Source organism: Cyclopterus lumpus, unplaced genomic scaffold, assembly GCF_009769545.1.
Source record: "Cyclopterus lumpus isolate fCycLum1 unplaced genomic scaffold, fCycLum1.pri scaffold_55_arrow_ctg1, whole genome shotgun sequence".
Lineage (NCBI taxonomy): Eukaryota > Metazoa > Chordata > Actinopteri > Perciformes > Cyclopteridae > Cyclopterus > Cyclopterus lumpus.
The window spans coordinates 36,165-53,527 of record NW_022974918.1 but is presented as its reverse complement, the minus strand read 5'-3'; the positions used below and the strand labels follow the sequence as shown (position 1 = coordinate 53,527).

Here is a 17,363-nt window from a genome sequence, read left to right as displayed (position 1 = left end):
GCGGTCTAAGGCGCTGCGTTCAGGTCGCAGTCTCCACTGGAGGAGTGGGTTAGAATCCCACTTCTGACAGAAAGAGTTTATTACCGGTTGAAAGCCGGTATGATGATAGTAATATGATGTTGGGAAAAAAATAATATAATATAACAACAATTGTAGGAATTATATTATTTTGTCGTTGTTATATTATATTATATTATTATATTAAGAATTTACGATCTTGTGTCGTAATTATTGCACCACCTTATGATATCTATGATGATTTCCACAGAATTTAGGCTTTTGTAAGTCAGGATGGCCGAGCGGTCTAAGGCGCTGCGTTCAAGTCGCAGTCTACACTGGAGGCGTGTGTTTGAATCCCACTTCTGTCAGAAAGTGTTTATTACATAATAATGTATTAATATAATATAACAACAACAACAATTGTTGGAATTATATTATTTTGTCGTTGTTATATTATATTATTATATTAAGAATTTACGATCTTGTGTTGTAATTATTGCACCACCTTATGATATCTACGATGATTTCCACAGTATTTAGGCTTTTGTAAGTCAGGATGGCCGAGCGGTCTAAGGCGCTGCGTTCAGGTCGCAGTCTCCACTGGAGGCGTGGGTTCGAATCCCACTTCTGACAGAAAGAATTTATTACCGGTTGAAAGCCGGTATGATGATAATAATATGATGTTGGGAAATATATAATAAAACAACAACAACAATTGAACTTATATTATTTTGTCGTTATATTATATTATATTATTATATTAAGAATTTACGATCTTGTGTCGTAATTATTGCACCACCTTATGATATCTATGATGATTTCCACAGAAATTAGGCTTTTGTAAGTCAGGATGGCCGAGCGGTCTAAGGCGCTGCGTTCAGGTCGCAGTCTACACTGGAGGCGTGTGTTCGAATCCCACTTCTGACAGAAAGAGTTTATTACCGGTTGAAAGCCGGTATGATGATAATAATATGATGTTGGGAAATATATAATAAAACAACAACAACAATTGAACTTATATTATTTTGTCGTTATATTATATTATATTATTATATTAAGAATTTACGATCTTGTGTCGTAATTATTGCACCACCTTATGATATCTATGATGATTTCCACAGAATTTAGGCTTTTGTAAGTCAGGATGGCCGAGCGGACTAAGGCGCTGCGTTCAGGTCGCAGTCTCCACTGGAGGCGTGGGTTCGAATCCCACTTCTGACTGAAAATGTTTATTACCGGTTGAAAGCCGGTATGATGATAGTAATATGATGTTGGGAAAAAAATAATATAACAACAACAACAATTGTTGGAATTATATTATTTTGTCGTTGTTATATTATATTATTATATTAAGAATTTACGATCTTGTGTTGTAATTATTGCACCACCTTATGATATCTACGATGATTTCCACAGTATTTAGGCTTTTGTAAGTCAGGATGGCCGAGCGGTCTAAGGCGCTGCGTTCAGGTAGCAGTCTCCACTGGAGGCGTGGGTTCGAATCCCACTTCTGACAGAAAGTGTTTATTACATAATAATTTATTATTATAATAAAACAACAACAACATTTGTTGGAATTATATTATTTTGTCGTTGTAATTATTGCACCACCATATGATATCTACGATGATTTCCACAGAATTTAGGCTTTTGTAAGTCAGGATGGCCGAGCGGTCTAAGGCGCTGCGTTCAGGTCGCAGTCTCCACTGGAGGAGTGGGTTAGAATCCCACTTCTGACAGAAAGAGTTTATTACCGGTTGAAAGCCGGTATGATGATAGTAATATGATGTTGGGAAAAAAATAATATAATATAACAACAATTGTAGGAATTATATTATTTTGTCGTTGTTATATTATATTATATTATTATATTAAGAATTTACGATCTTGTGTTGTAATTATTGCACCACCTTATGATATCTACGATGATTTCCACAGTATTTAGGCTTTTGTAAGTCAGGATGGCCGAGCGGTCTAAGGCGCTGCGTTCAGGTCGCAGTCTCCACTGGAGGCGTGGGTTCGAATCCCACTTCTGACAGAAAGAGTTTATTACCGGTTGAAAGCCGGTATGATGATAGTAATATGATGTTGGGAAAAAAATAATATAATATAACAACAATTGTAGGAATTATATTATTTTGTCGTTATATTATATTATATTATTATATTAAGAATTTACGATCTTGTGTTGTAATTATTGCACCACCATATGATATCCACGATGATTTCCACAGAATTTAGGCTTTTGTAAGTCAGGATGGCCGAGCAGTCTAAGGTTCAGGTCGCAGTCTCCACTGGAGGCGTGGGTTCGAATCCCACTTCTGACAGAAAGTGTTTATTACCGGTTGAAAGCCGGTATGATGATAGTAATATGATGTTGGGAAAAAATAATATAATATAACAACAATTGTAGGAATTATATTATTTTGTCGTTGTTATATTATATTATATTATTATATTAAGAATTTACGATCTTGTGTTGTAATTATTGCACCACCTTATGATATCTACGATGATTTCCACAGTATTTAGGCTTTTGTAAGTCAGGATGGCCGAGCGGTCTAAGGCGCTGCGTTCAGGTCGCAGTCTCCACTGGAGGCGTGGGTTCGAATCCCACTTCTGACAGAAAGAGTTTATTGCCGGTATGATGATAGTAATATGATGTTGGGAAAAAAATAATATAATATAACAACAATTGTAGGAATTATATTATTTTGTCGTTATATTATATTATATTATTATATTAAGAATTTACGATCTTGTGTTGTAATTATTGCACCACCATATGATATCCACGATGATTTCCACAGATTTTAGGCTTTTGTAAGTCAGGATGGCCGAGCAGTCTAAGGTTCAGGTCGCAGTCTCCACTGGAGGCGTGGGTTCGAATCCCACTTCTGACAGAAAGTGTTTATTACCGGTTGAAAGCCGGTATGATGATAGTAATATGATGTTGGGAAAAAAATAATATAATACAACAACAATTGTTGGAATTATATTATTTTGTCGTTGTCATATTATATTATATTATCAAGAATTAACGATCTTGTGTTGTTATTATTGCACCACTACGATGATTTTCCACAGTATTTCAGGTCGCAGTCTCCACTGGAGGCGTGGGTTCGAATCCCACTTCTGACAGAAAGTGGTTATTACCCTTTGAAAGCCGGTATGATGATAATAATATCCATCCATCCATCCATTATCACCCGCTTATCCGGGGGAAAAAAATAATATAATATAACAACAACAACAATTGTTGGAATTATATTATTTTGTCGTTGTTATATTATATTATATTATTATATTAATAATTTACGATCTTGTGTTGTTATTATTGCACCACTGTATGATATCTACGATGATTTCCACAGAATTTAGGCTTTTGCAAGTCAGGATGGCCGAGCAGTCTAAGGTTCAGGTCGCAGTCTCCACTGGAGGTGTGGGTTCGAATCCCACTTCTGACAGAAAGTGTTTACTACCGGTTGAAAGCCGGTATGATGATAGTAATATGATGTTGGGAAAAAAATAATAAAATATAATAACAATTGTAGTAATTATATTATTTTGTCGTTGTTATATTATATTATATTATTATATTAAGAATTTACGATCTTGTGTTGTAATTATTGCACCACCTTATGATATCTACGATGATTTCCACAGTATTTAGGCTAAGAAGAATTTAGGCTTTTGGAAGTCAGGATGGCCGAGCCGTCTAAGTCGTTCAGGTCGCAGTCTCCACTGGAGGCGTGGGTTCGAATCCCACTTCTGACAGAAAGTGTTTATTACAGGTTGAAAGCCGGTATGATGATAGTAATATGATGTTGTGAAAAAAATAATATAATACAACAACAATTGTTGGAATTATATTATTTTGTCGTTGTTATATTATATTATATTATTAAGAATTTACGATCTTGTGTTGTAATTATTGCACCACTGTATGATATCTACGATGATTTCCACAGAATTTAGGCTCTTGGAAGTCAGGATGGCCGAGCGGTCTAAGGCGCTGCGTTCAGGTCGCAGTCTCCACTGGAGGCGTGGGTTCGAATCCCACTTCTGACAGAAAGTGTTTAATACCGTTTGAAAGCTGGTATGATGATAGTAATATGATGTTGGGAAATATATAATATAACAACAACAACAATTGTTGGAATTATATTATTTTGTCGTTGTTATATTATATTATTATATTAAGAATTTACGATCTTGTGTTGTAATTATTGCACCACCTTATGATATCTACGATGATTTCCACAGTATTTAGGCTTTTGTAAGTCAGGATGGCCGAGCGGTCTAAGGCGCTGCGTTCAGGTTGCAGTCTCCACTGGAGGCGTGGGTTCGAATCCCACTTCTGACAGAAGGTGTTTATTACCGGTTGAAAGCCGGTATGATGATAGTAATATGATGTTGGAAAAAAAATAATATAATATAACAACAACAATAATTGTTGGAATTATATTATTTTGTCGTTGTTATATTATATTATTATATTAAGAATTTACGATCTTGTGTTGTAATTATTGCACCACCTTATGATATCTACGATGATTTCCACAGTATTTAGGCTTTTGTAAGTCAGGATGGCCGAGCGGTCTAAGGCGCTGCGTTCAGGTTGCAGTCTCCACTGGAGGCGTGGGTTCGAATCCCACTTCTGACAGAAGGTGTTTATTACCGGTTGAAAGCCGGTATGATGATAGTAATATGATGTTGGAAAAAAAATAATATAATATAACAACAACAATAATTGTTGGAATTATATTATTTTGTCGTTGTTATATTATATTATATTATTATATTAATAATTTACGATCTTGTGTTGTTATTATTGCACCACTGTATGATATCTACGATGATTTCCACAGAATTTAGGCTCTTGGAAGTCAGGATGGCCGAGCGGTCTAAGGCGCTGCGTTCAGGTCGCAGTCTCCACTGGAGGCGTGGGTTCGAATCCCACTTCTGACAGAAGGTGTTTATTACCGGTTGAAAGCTGGTATGATGATAGTAATATGATGTTGGGAAAAAAATAATATAATATAACAACAATTGTAGGAATTATATTATTTTGTCGTTGTTATATTATATTATATTATTATATTCATAATTTACGATCTTGTGTTGTTATTATTGCACCACTGTATGATATCTACGATGATTTCCACAGAATTTAGGCTCTTGGAAGTCAGGATGGCCGAGCGGTCTAAGGCGCTGCGTTCAGGTCGCAGTCTCCACTGGAGGCGTGGGTTCGAATCCCACTTCTGACAGAAGGTGTTTATTACCGGTTGAAAGCCGGTATGATGATAGTAATATGATGTTGGGAAAAAAATAATATAATATAACAACAATTGTAGGAATTATATTATTTTGTCGTTGTTATATTATATTATTATATTAATAATTTACGATCTTGTGTTGTTATTATTGCACCACTGTATGATATCTACGATGATTTCCACAGAATTTAGGCTCTTGGAAGTCAGGATGGCCGAGCGGTCTAAGGCGCTGCGTTCAGGTCGCAGTCTCCACTGGAGGCGTGGGTTCGAATCCCACTTCTGACAGAAAGTGTTTAATACCGTTTGAAAGCTGGTATGATGATAGTAATATGATGTTGGGAAATATATAATATAACAACAACAACAATTGTTGGAATTATATTATTTTGTCGTTGTTATATTATATTATTATATTAAGAATTTACGATCTTGTGTTGTAATTATTGCACCACCTTATGATATCTACGATGATTTCCACAGTATTTAGGCTTTTGTAAGTCAGGATGGCCGAGCGGTCTAAGGCGCTGCGTTCAGGTTGCAGTCTCCACTGGAGGCGTGGGTTCGAATCCCACTTCTGACAGAAGGTGTTTATTACCGGTTGAAAGCCGGTATGATGATAGTAATATGATGTTGGAAAAAAAAATATATAATATAACAACAACAATAATTGTTAGAATTATATTATTTTGTCGTTGTTATATTATATTATTATATTAAGAATTTACGATCTTGTGTTGTAATTATTGCACCACCTTATGATATCTACGATGATTTCCACAGTATTTAGGCTTTTGTAAGTCAGGATGGCCGAGCGGTCTAAGGCGCTGCGTTCAGGTTGCAGTCTCCACTGGAGGCGTGGGTTCGAATCCCACTTCTGACAGAAGGTGTTTATTACCGGTTGAAAGCCGGTATGATGATAGTAATATGATGTTGGGAAAAAAATAATATAATATAACAACAACAACAATTGTTGGAATTATATTATTTTGTCGTTGTTATATTATATTATATTATTATATTAATAATTTACGATCTTGTGTTGTTATTATTGCACCACTGTATGATATCTACGATGATTTCCACAGAATTTAGGCTCTTGGAAGTCAGGATGGCCGAGCGGTCTAAGGCGCTGCGTTCAGGTCGCAGTCTCCACTGGAGGCGTGGGTTCGAATCCCACTTCTGACAGAAAGTGTTTATTACCGGTTGAAAGCCGGTATGATGATAGTAATATGATGTTGGGAAAAAAATAATATAATATAACAACAACAACAATTGTTGGAATTATATTATTTTGTCGTTGTTATATTATATTATATTATTATATTAATAATTTACGATCTTGTGTTGTAATTATTGCACCACCATATGATATCTACGATGATTTCCACAGAATTTAGGCTTTTGTAAGTCAGGATGGCCGAGCAGTCTAAGGTTCAGGTCGCAGTCTCCACTGGAGGCGTGGGTTCGAATCCCACTTCTGACAGAAAGTGTTTATTACCGGTTGAAAGCCGGTATGATGATAGTAATATGATGTTGGGAAAAAAATAATAAAATATAATAACAATTGTAGTAATTATATTATTTTGTCGTTGTTATATTATATTATATTATTATATTAAGAATTTACGATCTTGTGTTGTAATTATTGCACCACCATATGATATCTACGATGATTTCCACAGAATTTAGGCTTTTGTAAGTCAGGATGGCCGAGCAGTCTAAGGTTCAGGTCGCAGTCTCCACTGGAGGCGTGGGTTCGAATCCCACTTCTGACAGAAAGTGTTTATTACCGGTTGAAAGCCGGTATGATGATAATAATATGATGTTGGGAAAAAAATAATATAATATAACAACAATTGTAGGAATTATATTATTTTGTCGTTATATTATATTATATTATTATATTAAGAATTTACGATCTTGTGTTGTAATTATTGCACCACCATATGATATCCACGATGATTTCCACAGAATTTAGGCTTTTGTAAGTCAGGATGGCCGAGCGGTCTAAGGTTCAGGTCGCAGTCTCCACTGGAGGCGTGGGTTCGAATCCCACTTCTGACAGAAAGTGTTTATTACCGGTTGAAAGCCGGTATGATGATAGTAATATGATGTTGGGAAAAAAATAATATAATACAACAATTGTTGGAATTATATTATTTTGTCGTTGTCATATTATATTATATTATTAAGAATTAACGATCTTGTGTTGTTATTATTGCACCACTACGATGATTTTCCACAGTATTTCAGGTCGCAGTCTCCACTGGAGGCGTGGGTTCGAATCCCACTTCTGACAGAAAGTGGTTATTACCCTTTGAAAGCCGGTATGATGATAATAATATCCATCCATCCATCCATTATCACCCGCTTATCCGGGGTCGGGTCGCGGTGGCAGCAGGTTCAGCAGGCCGACCCAGGCTTCCCTCTCACCCGCAGCACTTTCCAGCTCATTCTGGGGGATCCCGAGGCGTTCCAAGGCCAGCCGGGAGATATAATCCCTCCAGCGTGTCCTCGGTCTTCCCCGGGGCCTCCTACCAGTTGGACGTGCCCGGAAAACCTCTAATGGGAGGCGTCCAGGAGGCATCCTAACTAGATGCCCGAACCACCTCAGCTGACTCCTTTCGACACGAAGGAGCAGCGACTCGACTCCAAGCTCCCCCCTGATGTCCGAGCTCCTTACCCTATCTCTAAGGCTGAGCCCGGCCACCCTACGGAGGAAGCTCATTTCGGCCGCTTGTATCCGAGATCTCGTTCTTTCGGTCACGACCCAGAGTTCGTGACCATAGGTGAGGGTTGGAACGTAGACCGACCAGTAAATGGAGAGCTTTGCCTTCCGGCTCAGCTCCCTCTTCACTAAGACGGACCGGTACAGCGCCTGTTTTACTGCTGCAGCCGCACCGATCCGCCTATCGATCTCCCGCTCCACCTTACCCTCACTCGTGAACAAGACCCCGAGATACTTGAACTCCTTCGCTTGGGGTAGGCAGTTTGCCCCCACCTGGAGGAAGCAATCCGCCGGTTTCCGGCAGAGCACCATGGCCTCAGATTTGGAGGTGCTAACTCTCATCCCTGCCGCTTCGCACTCGGCTGCAAAACGCCCCAGTGAATGCTGGAGGTCACGGTCCGAGGAGGCAAACAGGACCACATCATCCGCAAACAGCAGAGAGGCGATCCCGAGACTCCCGAACCGGATCCTCTCCGCCCCCTGGCTGCGCCTAGATATCCTGTCCATGAAGGTCACGAAGAGGACCGGTGATAAAGGGCAGCCCTGGCGGAGGCCAACACCCACCGGGAACGTGTCTGACTTACTACCGAGGAGACGAACACAGCTCCTACTGCAGGCATACAGAGACCGGATGGCCCGTGCCAACGGGTCCGGCACCCCATACTCCCGCAGCACCCCCCACAAAAACCCCCGAGGGACCCGGTCGAAAGCCTTCTCCAGGTTTACAAAGCACATGTAAACTGGTTGGGCAAACTCCCAGGACCCCTCCAGTAATCTTGCGAGGGTAAAGAGCTGGTCCACTGTTCCACGACCGGGACGGAATCCGCACTGTTCGTCCTGAATCTGAGGTTCGACAAGCGGTCGGAGCCTCCTCTCCAGCACCCTGGCATAAGCTTTTCCCGGGAGGCTGAGCAGTGTGATACCACGATAGTTGGAGCACACTCTCCGGTCCCCCTTCTTGAAGATGGGAACCACCACCCCGGTCTGCCAGTCCATGGGCACTGTTCCCGACCCCCATGCGACACTGAAAAGGCGTGTCAACCAAGACAGCCCAACAATGTCCAGCGCTTTCAGCATCTCAAGGCGGATCTCATCCACCCCTGGCGCCTTGCCACCAAGGAGCTTTTTGACTACCTTAGCGACCTCTGCCAGGGATATGGGTGAATCCACCCCAAAGTCTTCCGGCGCTGCCCCCTCTCCGGGGGACATGTTGGCCGGGTTTAGGAGTTCCTCAAAGTGCTCTTTCCACCGCCCGACGATGTCCCCAGTCCGGGTCAGCAGTTCCCCCCCCCTGCTGAGAACAGCCTGGGGTAGACCCTGCTTTCCCTTCCTGAGCCGTCGGATGGTTTGCCAGAACTTCCTTGAGGCCAACCGAAAGTCCTTCTCCATGGCCTCCCCGAACTCCTCCCATGCCCGAGTTTTAGCCTCCGCGACCATCGTCGCTGCAGCCCTTTTGGCCCGCCGGTACCCGTCAGCTGCTTCAGGAGACCCCTGGGCCAGCCAGGCCCGAAAGGCCTCCTTCTTCAGTTTGACGGCTACCCTCACCCCCGGTGTCCACCACCGGGTTCTAGGGTTGCCGCCACGACAGGCACCGATGACCTTCCGGCCACAGCCCCGAGCAGCCGCGTCCACAATAGAGGCTTTGAACAAGGTCCACTCGGATTCCATGTCCCCAGCCTCCCTCGGGATTTGTGAGAAGTTCTTCCGGAGGTGGGAGTTGAAGACCTCCCGGACAGGATTCTCTGCCAGACGTTCCCAGTTCACCCTCACTACACGTTTGGGCTTGCCAGGTCTCTCTAGCCGAGTCCCCCGCCATCTGATCCAACTCACCACCAGGTGGTGATCAGTTGACAGCTCTGCTCCTCTCTTCACCCGAGTGTCCAAGACATACGGCCGCAGATCAGATGATACGATTACAAAGTCGATCATTGATCTCCGGCCTAAGGTGTTCTGGTACCAGGTACACTTATGAGCCACCTTATGTTCGAACATGGTGTTTGTTATGGACAAACTGTGGCTAGCACAGAAGTCCAACAACAAAACACCATTCGGGTTCAGATCGGGCAAGCCGTTCCTCCCAATCACGCCCCGCCAGGTTTCTCTGTCATTGCCCACGTGAGCGTTGAAGTCTCCCAGGAGAACTATGGAGTCGGCAGGCGGCGCCCTTTCCAGGACCCCTCCCACCGACTCCAAGAAGGCCGGATACTCCGAAATGCTGTTCGGTGCATAAGCACAAACAACAGTCAGAGCCTTACTCCCCGCAACCCGTAGGCGCAGGGAGGCGACCCTCTCGTTCCCCGGGGAAAACTCCAACACAGCGGCGCTCAGCCGGGGGCTCGTGAGTATCCCCACTCCCGCCCGGCGCCTCTCACCCTGGGCAACTCCAGAAAAGGACAAAGTCCAACCCTTCTCCAGGAGCTTGGTTCCAGAGCCCATGCTGTGCGTGGAGGTGAGCCCAACTATATCTAGCTGGTACCCCTCCACCTCCTGCACCAGCTCCGGCTCTTTCCCCGCTAGTGAGGTGACGTTCCACGTCCCTAGAGCTAGTATATGCTGCCGGCGATCGGCCCGCCCAGGTCTCCCGCCTGGCCCGCCGCCCGGTCTACATAGCACCCGACCCCGATAATTCTCCCTGCGGGTGGTGGGTCCACAGGGTGACAGCTGCTCCATGTTGTTCTTTCGGGCTGAGCCCGACCGGGCCCCATGGGCGAAAGCCCGGCCACCAGACGCTCGCCGACGAGCTCCCCTCCTGGGTCTGGCTCCGGGAGGGTGCCCCGGTTTCCCTTGTCCGGGCAAGGTGGCTACAATCCGTGGGCTGCTTATCATCAGGGTTTGTTGAACCGCTCTTAGTCTGGGCTCTCCCCCGAGACCTGTTTGCCTTGGGAGACCCTACCAGGGGCTGACGCCCCGGACAACATAGCTCCCAGGATCACTGAGCCACTCAAACTCCTCCACCACGTTAAGGTGGCGATTCATAGGAGGATTCATAGGAGGATAATAATATGATGTTGGGAAATATATAATAAAACAACAACAACAATTGTTGGAATTATATTATTTTGTCGTTGTTATATTATATTATTATATTAAGAATTAATGATCTTGTGTTGTTATTATTGCACCACTGTATGATATCTACGATGATTTCCACAGAATTTAGGCTTTTGTAAGTCAGGATGGCCGAGCGGTCTAAGGCGCTGCGTTCAGGTTGCAGTTTCCACTGGAGGCGTGGGTTCGAATCCCACTTCTGACAGAAGGTGTTTATTACCGGTTGAAAGCCGTTATGATGATAGTAATATGATGTTGGGAAAAAAATAATATAATATAACAACAACAATTGTTGTAATTATATTATTTTGTCGTTGTTATATTATATTATTATATTAAGAATTAACGATCTTGTGTTGTAATTATTGCACCACATTATAATATCTACGATGATTTCCACAGAATTTAGGCTTTTGTAAGTCAGGATGGCCGAGCGGTCTAAGGCGCTGCGTTCAGGTCGCAGTCTCCACTGGAGGCGTGGGTTCGAATCCCACTTCTGACAGAAAGTGTTTATTACCGGTTGAAAGCCGGTATGATGATAGTAATATGATGTTGGGAAAAAAATAATATAATATAACAACAATTGTAGGAATTATATTATTTTGTCGTTGTTATATTATATTATATTATTATATTAAGAATTTACGATCTTGTGTTGTAATTATTGCACCACCTTATGATATCTACGATGATTTCCACAGTATTTAGGCTAAGAAGAATTTAGGCTTTTGGAAGTCAGGATGGCCGAGCGGTCTAAGTCGTTCAGGTAGCAGTCTCCACTGGAGGCGTGGGTTCGAATCCCACTTCTGACAGAAAGTGTTTATTACCGGTTGAAAGCCGGTATGATGATAGTAATATGATGTTGGGAAAAAAATAATATAATACAACAACAATTGTTGGAATTATATTATTTTGTCGTTGTTATATTATATTATATTATTAAGAATTAACGATCTTGTGTTGTTATTATTGCACCACTACGATGATTTTCCACAGTATTTCAGGTCGCAGTCTCCACTGGAGGCGTGGGTTCGAATCCCACTTCTGACAGAAAGTGGTTATTACCCTTTGAAAGCCGGTATGATGATAATAATATGATGTTGGGAAATATATAATAAAACAACAACAACAATTGTTGGAATTATATTATTTTGTCGTTGTTATATTATATTATTATATTAAGAATTAATGATCTTGTGTTGTTATTATTGCACCACTGTATGATATCTACGATGATTTCCACAGAATTTAGGCTTTTGTAAGTCAGGATGGCCGAGCGGTCTAAGGCGCTGCGTTCAGGTTGCAGTCTCCACTGGAGGCGTGGGTTCGAATCCCACTTCTGACAGAAGGTGTTTATTACCGGTTGAAAGCCGGTATGATGATAGTAATATGATGTTGGGAAAAAAATAATATAATAAAATACAACAACAACAATTGTTGGAATTATATTATTTTGTCGTTGTTATATTATATTATTATATTAAGAATTAACGATCTTGTGTTGTAATTATTGCACCACATTATAATATCTACGATGATTTCCACAGAATTTAGGCTTTTGTAAGTCAGGATGGCCGAGCGGTCTAAGGCGCAGTCTCCACTGGAGGCGTAGGTTAGAATCCCAACTTCTGACAGAAAGTGTTTATTACGGTTGAAAGCCGGTATAATGATAGTAATATGATGTTGGGAAAAAAATAATATAATATAACAACAATTGTAGGAATTATATTATTTTGTCGTTGTTATATTATATTATATTATTATATTAAGAATTTACGATCTTGTGTTGTAATTATTGCACCACCTTATGATATCTACGATGATTTCCACAGTATTTAGGCTTTTGTAAGTCAGGATGGCCGAGCGGTCTAAGGCGCTGCGTTCAGGTCGCAGTCTCCACTGGAGGCGTGGGTTCGAATCCCACTTCTGACACAAAGTGTTTATTACCTTTTAAAAGCCGGTATGATGATAATAATATGATGTTGGGAGTTATATAATAAAACAACAACAACAATTGTTGGAATTATATTATTTTGTCGTTGTTATATTATATTATTATATTAAGAATTAACGATCTTGTGTTGTTATTATTGCACCACTGTATGATATCTACGATGATTTCCACAGAATTTAGGCTTTTGGAAGTCAGGATGGCCGAGCGGTCTAAGTCGTTCAGGTCGCAGTCTCCACTGGAGGCGTGGGTTCGAATCCCACTTCTGACAGAAAGTGTTTATTACCGGTTGAAAGCCGGTATGATGATAGTAATATGATGTTGGGAAATATATAATATAATACAACAACAATTGTTGGAATTATATTATTTTGTCGTTGTTATATTATATTATATTATTAAGAATTAACGATCTTGTGTTGTTATTAATGCACCACTACGATGATTTTCCACAGTGATGACCATAGTAAAACCCTAATGCATTGGCCGTGAATCGGACCCGGATCTCCCACGTGGCAGGCGAGAATTCTACCATTGAACCACCAATGCCTACACACCACAAACGAGAGAAGAGCAAATGAAGAAATTAAAAAATCTCCAAAGATCTCACGAAAACATAATCCCAATGTTAGGCTTGAACTCGTAAATTAAGGCTGGAGATGAAAAAACGACACAAGCCTAAAGTCGATTTTCTTGGCTCAACCTCGACCACAAGGAGCATCGGCGTGTTACTGTTTCACTTGGTCAAGATGTCTGGAATTCAACCGACGTTCTCAAATCACGAGGAATCAGCAATTAGCACAAACCTTTAGCATGTTTTCGGGGATAGCCTGTCGATGATTCAAGGGAGAAACCATAGGATGACCATAGTAAAACCCTAATGCATTGGCCGGGAATCGGACCCGGATCTCCCGCGTGGCAGGCGAGAATTCTACCATTGAACCACCAATGCCTACACACCACAAAAGAGAGAAGGGCAAACGAAGAAATTAAAAAATCTCCAAAGATCACACAAAAACATAATCCCAATGTTAGGCTTGAACTCGTAAATTAAGGCTGGAGATGAAAAAACGACACAAGCCTGAAGTCGATTTTCTCGGTTCAACATCGACCACAAGGAGCATCGGTGTGTGACTGTTTCACTCGGTCGAGATGTCTAGAATTAAACCGACGTTCTCAAATCACGAGGAATCAGCAATTAGCACAAACCTTTAGCATGTTTTCGGGGATAGCCTGTCGATGATTCAAGGGAGAAACCATAGGATGACCTTAGTAAAACCCTAATGCATTGGCCGGGAATCGGACCCGGATCTCCCGTGTGGCAGGCGAGAATTCTACCATTGAACCACCAATGCCTACACACCACAAAAGAGAGAAGGGCAAACGAAGAAATTTAAAAATCTCCAAAGATCACACAAAAACATAATCCCAATGTTAGGCTTGAACTCGTAAATTAAGGCTGGAGATGAAAAAACGACACAAGCCTAAAGTCGATTTTCTTGGCTCAACATCGACCACAAGGAGCATCGGCGTGTTACTGTTTCACTTGGTCAAGATGTCTGGAATTCAACCGACGTTCTCAAATCACGAGGAATCAGCAATTAGCACAAACCTTTAGCATGTTTTCGGGGATAGCCTGTCGATGATTCAAGGGAGAAACCATAGGATGACCATAGTAAAACCCTAATGCATTGGCCGGGAATCGGACCCGGATCTCCCGCGTGGCAGGCGAGAATTCTACCATTGAACCACCAATGCCTACACACCACAAAAGAGAGAAGGGCAAATGAAGAAATTTAAAAATCTCCAAAGATCTCACGAAAACATAATCCCAATGTTAGGCTTGAACTCGTAAATTAAGGCTGGAGATGAAAAAACGACACAAGCCTGAAGTCGATTTTCTCGGTTCAACATCGACCACAAGGAGCATCGGTGTGTGACTGTTTCACTCGGTCGAGATGTCTAGAATTAAACCGACGTTCTCAAATCACGAGGAATCAGCAATTAGCACAAACCTTTAGCATGTTTTCGGGGATAGCCTGTCGATGATTCAAGGGAGAAACCATAGGATGACCTTAGTAAAACCCTAATGCATTGGCCGGGAATCGGACCCGGATCTCCCGCGTGGCAGGCGAGAATTCTACCATTGAACCACCAATGCCTACACACCACAAAAGAGAGAAGGGCAAACGAAGAAATTTAAAAATCTCCAAAGATCACACAAAAACATAATCCCAATGTTAGGCTTGAACTCGTAAATTAAGGCTGGAGATGAAAAAACGACACAAGCCTAAAGTCGATTTTCTTGGCTCAACCTCGACCACAAGGAGCATCGGCGTGTTACTGTTTCACTTGGTCAAGATGTCTGGAATTCAACCGACGTTCTCAAATCACGAGGAATCAGCAATTAGCACAAACCTTTAGCATGTTTTCGGGGATAGCCTGTCGATGATTCAAGGGAGAAACCATAGGATGACCATAGTAAAACCCTAATGCATTGGCCGGGAATCGGACCCGGATCTCCCGCGTGGCAGGCGAGAATTCTACCATTGAACCACCAATGCCTACACACCACAAAAGAGAGAAGGGCAAACGAAGAAATTAAAAAATCTCCAAAGATCACACAAAAACATAATCCCAATGTTAGGCTTGAACTCGTAAATTAAGGCTGGAGATGAAAAAACGACACAAGCCTAAAGTCGATTTTCTTGGCTCAACCTCGATCACAAGGAGCATCGGCGTGTTACTGTTTCACTTGGTCAAGATGTCTGGAATTCAACCGACGTTCTCAAATCACGAGGAATCAGCAATTAGCAAAAACCTTTAGCATGTTTTCGGGGATAGCCTGTCGATGATTCAAGGGAGAAACCATAGGATGACCATAGTAAAACCCTAATACATTGGCCGGGAATCGGACCCTGATCTCCCGCGTGGCAGGCGAGAATTCTACCATTGAACCACCAATGCCTACACACCACAAAAGAGAGAAGGGCAAATGAAGAAATATAAAAATCTCCAAAGATCTCACGAAAACATAATCCCAATGTTAGGCTTGAACTCGTAAATTAAGGCTGGAGATGAAAAAACGACACAAGCCTGAAGTCGATTTTCTCGGTTCAACATCGACCACAAGGAGCATCGGTGTGTGACTGTTTCACTCGGTCGAGATGTCTAGAATTAAACCGACGTTCTCAAATCACGAGGAATCAGCAATTAGCACAAACCTTTAGCATGTTTTCGGGGATAGCCTGTCGATGATTCAAGGGAGAAACCATAGGATGACCTTAGTAAAACCCTAATGCATTGGCCGGGAATCGGACCCGGATCTCCCGTGTGGCAGGCGAGAATTCTACCATTGAACCACCAATGCCTACACACCACAAAAGAGAGAAGGGCAAACGAAGAAATTTAAAAATCTCCAAAGATCACACAAAAACATAATCCCAATGTTAGGCTTGAACTCGTAAATTAAGGCTGGAGATGAAAAAACGACACAAGCCTAAAGTCGATTTTCTTGGCTCAACCTCGACCACAAGGAGCATCGGCGTGTTACTGTTTCACTTGGTCAAGATGTCTGGAATTCAACCGACGTTCTCAAATCACGAGGAATCAGCAATTAGCACAAACCTTTAGCATGTTTTCGGGGATAGCCTGTCGATGATTCAAGGGAGAAACCATAGGATGACCATAGTAAAACCCTAATGCATTGGCCGGGAATCGGACCCGGATCTCCCGCGTGGCAGGCGAGAATTCTACCATTGAACCACCAATGCCTACACACCACAAAAGAGAGAAGGGCAAATGAAGAAATTTAAAAATCTCCAAAGATCTCACGAAAACATAATCCCAATGTTAGGCTTGAACTCGTAAATTAAGGCTGGAGATGAAAAAACGACACAAGCCTGAAGTCGATTTTCTCGGTTCAACATCGACCACAAGGAGCATCGGTGTGTGACTGTTTCACTCGGTCGAGATGTCTAGAATTAAACCGACGTTCTCAAATCACGAGGAATCAGCAATTAGCACAAACCTTTAGCATGTTTTCGGGGATAGCCTGTCGATGATTCAAGGGAGAAACCATAGGATGACCTTAGTAAAACCCTAATGCATTGGCCGGGAATCGGACCCGGATCTCCCGCGTGGCAGGCGAGAATTCTACCATTGAACCACCAATGCCTACACACCACAAAAGAGAGAAGGGCAAACGAAGAAATTTAAAAATCTCCAAAGATCACACAAAAACATAATCCCAATGTTAGGCTTGAACTCGTAAATTAAGGCTGGGGATGAAAAAACGACACAAGCCTAAAGTCGATTTTCTTGGCTCAACCTCGACCACAAGGAGCATCGGCGTGTT

At 42.1% G+C, this 17,363-nt stretch overlaps 20 non-coding genes across 20 annotated transcripts; 10 read left to right on the top strand and 10 right to left on the bottom strand.

Moving 5' to 3' along the window:
* Positions 1–550: 550 nt before the first annotated feature.
* Positions 551–633, top strand: trnal-cag. The gene has a single exon. It is a non-coding gene; the product is annotated as a tRNA-Leu (tRNA).
* Positions 634–1,955: 1,322 nt separating this feature from the next.
* On the top strand, positions 1,956–2,038 carry trnal-cag. Its single transcript has one exon. It is a non-coding gene; the product is annotated as a tRNA-Leu (tRNA).
* Positions 2,039–2,542: 504 nt separating this feature from the next.
* On the top strand, positions 2,543–2,625 carry trnal-cag. The gene has a single exon. It is a non-coding gene; the product is annotated as a tRNA-Leu (tRNA).
* A 1,363-nt stretch (positions 2,626–3,988) lies between these two features.
* Positions 3,989–4,071, top strand: trnal-cag. The gene has a single exon. It is a non-coding gene; the product is annotated as a tRNA-Leu (tRNA).
* An 817-nt stretch (positions 4,072–4,888) lies between these two features.
* On the top strand, positions 4,889–4,971 carry trnal-cag. The gene has a single exon. It is a non-coding gene; the product is annotated as a tRNA-Leu (tRNA).
* Positions 4,972–5,187: 216 nt separating this feature from the next.
* Positions 5,188–5,270, top strand: trnal-cag. The gene has a single exon. It is a non-coding gene; the product is annotated as a tRNA-Leu (tRNA).
* A 211-nt stretch (positions 5,271–5,481) lies between these two features.
* trnal-cag lies at positions 5,482–5,564 on the top strand. The gene has a single exon. It is a non-coding gene; the product is annotated as a tRNA-Leu (tRNA).
* An 817-nt stretch (positions 5,565–6,381) lies between these two features.
* Positions 6,382–6,464, top strand: trnal-cag. The gene has a single exon. It is a non-coding gene; the product is annotated as a tRNA-Leu (tRNA).
* Positions 6,465–11,474: 5,010 nt separating this feature from the next.
* On the top strand, positions 11,475–11,557 carry trnal-cag. Its single transcript has one exon. It is a non-coding gene; the product is annotated as a tRNA-Leu (tRNA).
* A 1,347-nt stretch (positions 11,558–12,904) lies between these two features.
* On the top strand, positions 12,905–12,987 carry trnal-cag. Its single transcript has one exon. It is a non-coding gene; the product is annotated as a tRNA-Leu (tRNA).
* A 497-nt stretch (positions 12,988–13,484) lies between these two features.
* On the bottom strand, positions 13,485–13,555 carry trnag-gcc. Its single transcript has one exon. It is a non-coding gene; the product is annotated as a tRNA-Gly (tRNA).
* Positions 13,556–13,887: 332 nt separating this feature from the next.
* trnag-gcc lies at positions 13,888–13,958 on the bottom strand. The gene has a single exon. It is a non-coding gene; the product is annotated as a tRNA-Gly (tRNA).
* Positions 13,959–14,290: 332 nt separating this feature from the next.
* trnag-gcc lies at positions 14,291–14,361 on the bottom strand. The gene has a single exon. It is a non-coding gene; the product is annotated as a tRNA-Gly (tRNA).
* A 332-nt stretch (positions 14,362–14,693) lies between these two features.
* On the bottom strand, positions 14,694–14,764 carry trnag-gcc. Its single transcript has one exon. It is a non-coding gene; the product is annotated as a tRNA-Gly (tRNA).
* A 332-nt stretch (positions 14,765–15,096) lies between these two features.
* trnag-gcc lies at positions 15,097–15,167 on the bottom strand. Its single transcript has one exon. It is a non-coding gene; the product is annotated as a tRNA-Gly (tRNA).
* Positions 15,168–15,499: 332 nt separating this feature from the next.
* trnag-gcc lies at positions 15,500–15,570 on the bottom strand. The gene has a single exon. It is a non-coding gene; the product is annotated as a tRNA-Gly (tRNA).
* A 332-nt stretch (positions 15,571–15,902) lies between these two features.
* On the bottom strand, positions 15,903–15,973 carry trnag-gcc. The gene has a single exon. It is a non-coding gene; the product is annotated as a tRNA-Gly (tRNA).
* A 332-nt stretch (positions 15,974–16,305) lies between these two features.
* On the bottom strand, positions 16,306–16,376 carry trnag-gcc. The gene has a single exon. It is a non-coding gene; the product is annotated as a tRNA-Gly (tRNA).
* A 332-nt stretch (positions 16,377–16,708) lies between these two features.
* Positions 16,709–16,779, bottom strand: trnag-gcc. Its single transcript has one exon. It is a non-coding gene; the product is annotated as a tRNA-Gly (tRNA).
* Positions 16,780–17,111: 332 nt separating this feature from the next.
* On the bottom strand, positions 17,112–17,182 carry trnag-gcc. The gene has a single exon. It is a non-coding gene; the product is annotated as a tRNA-Gly (tRNA).
* Between the last annotated feature and the right edge of the window lie 181 nt (positions 17,183–17,363).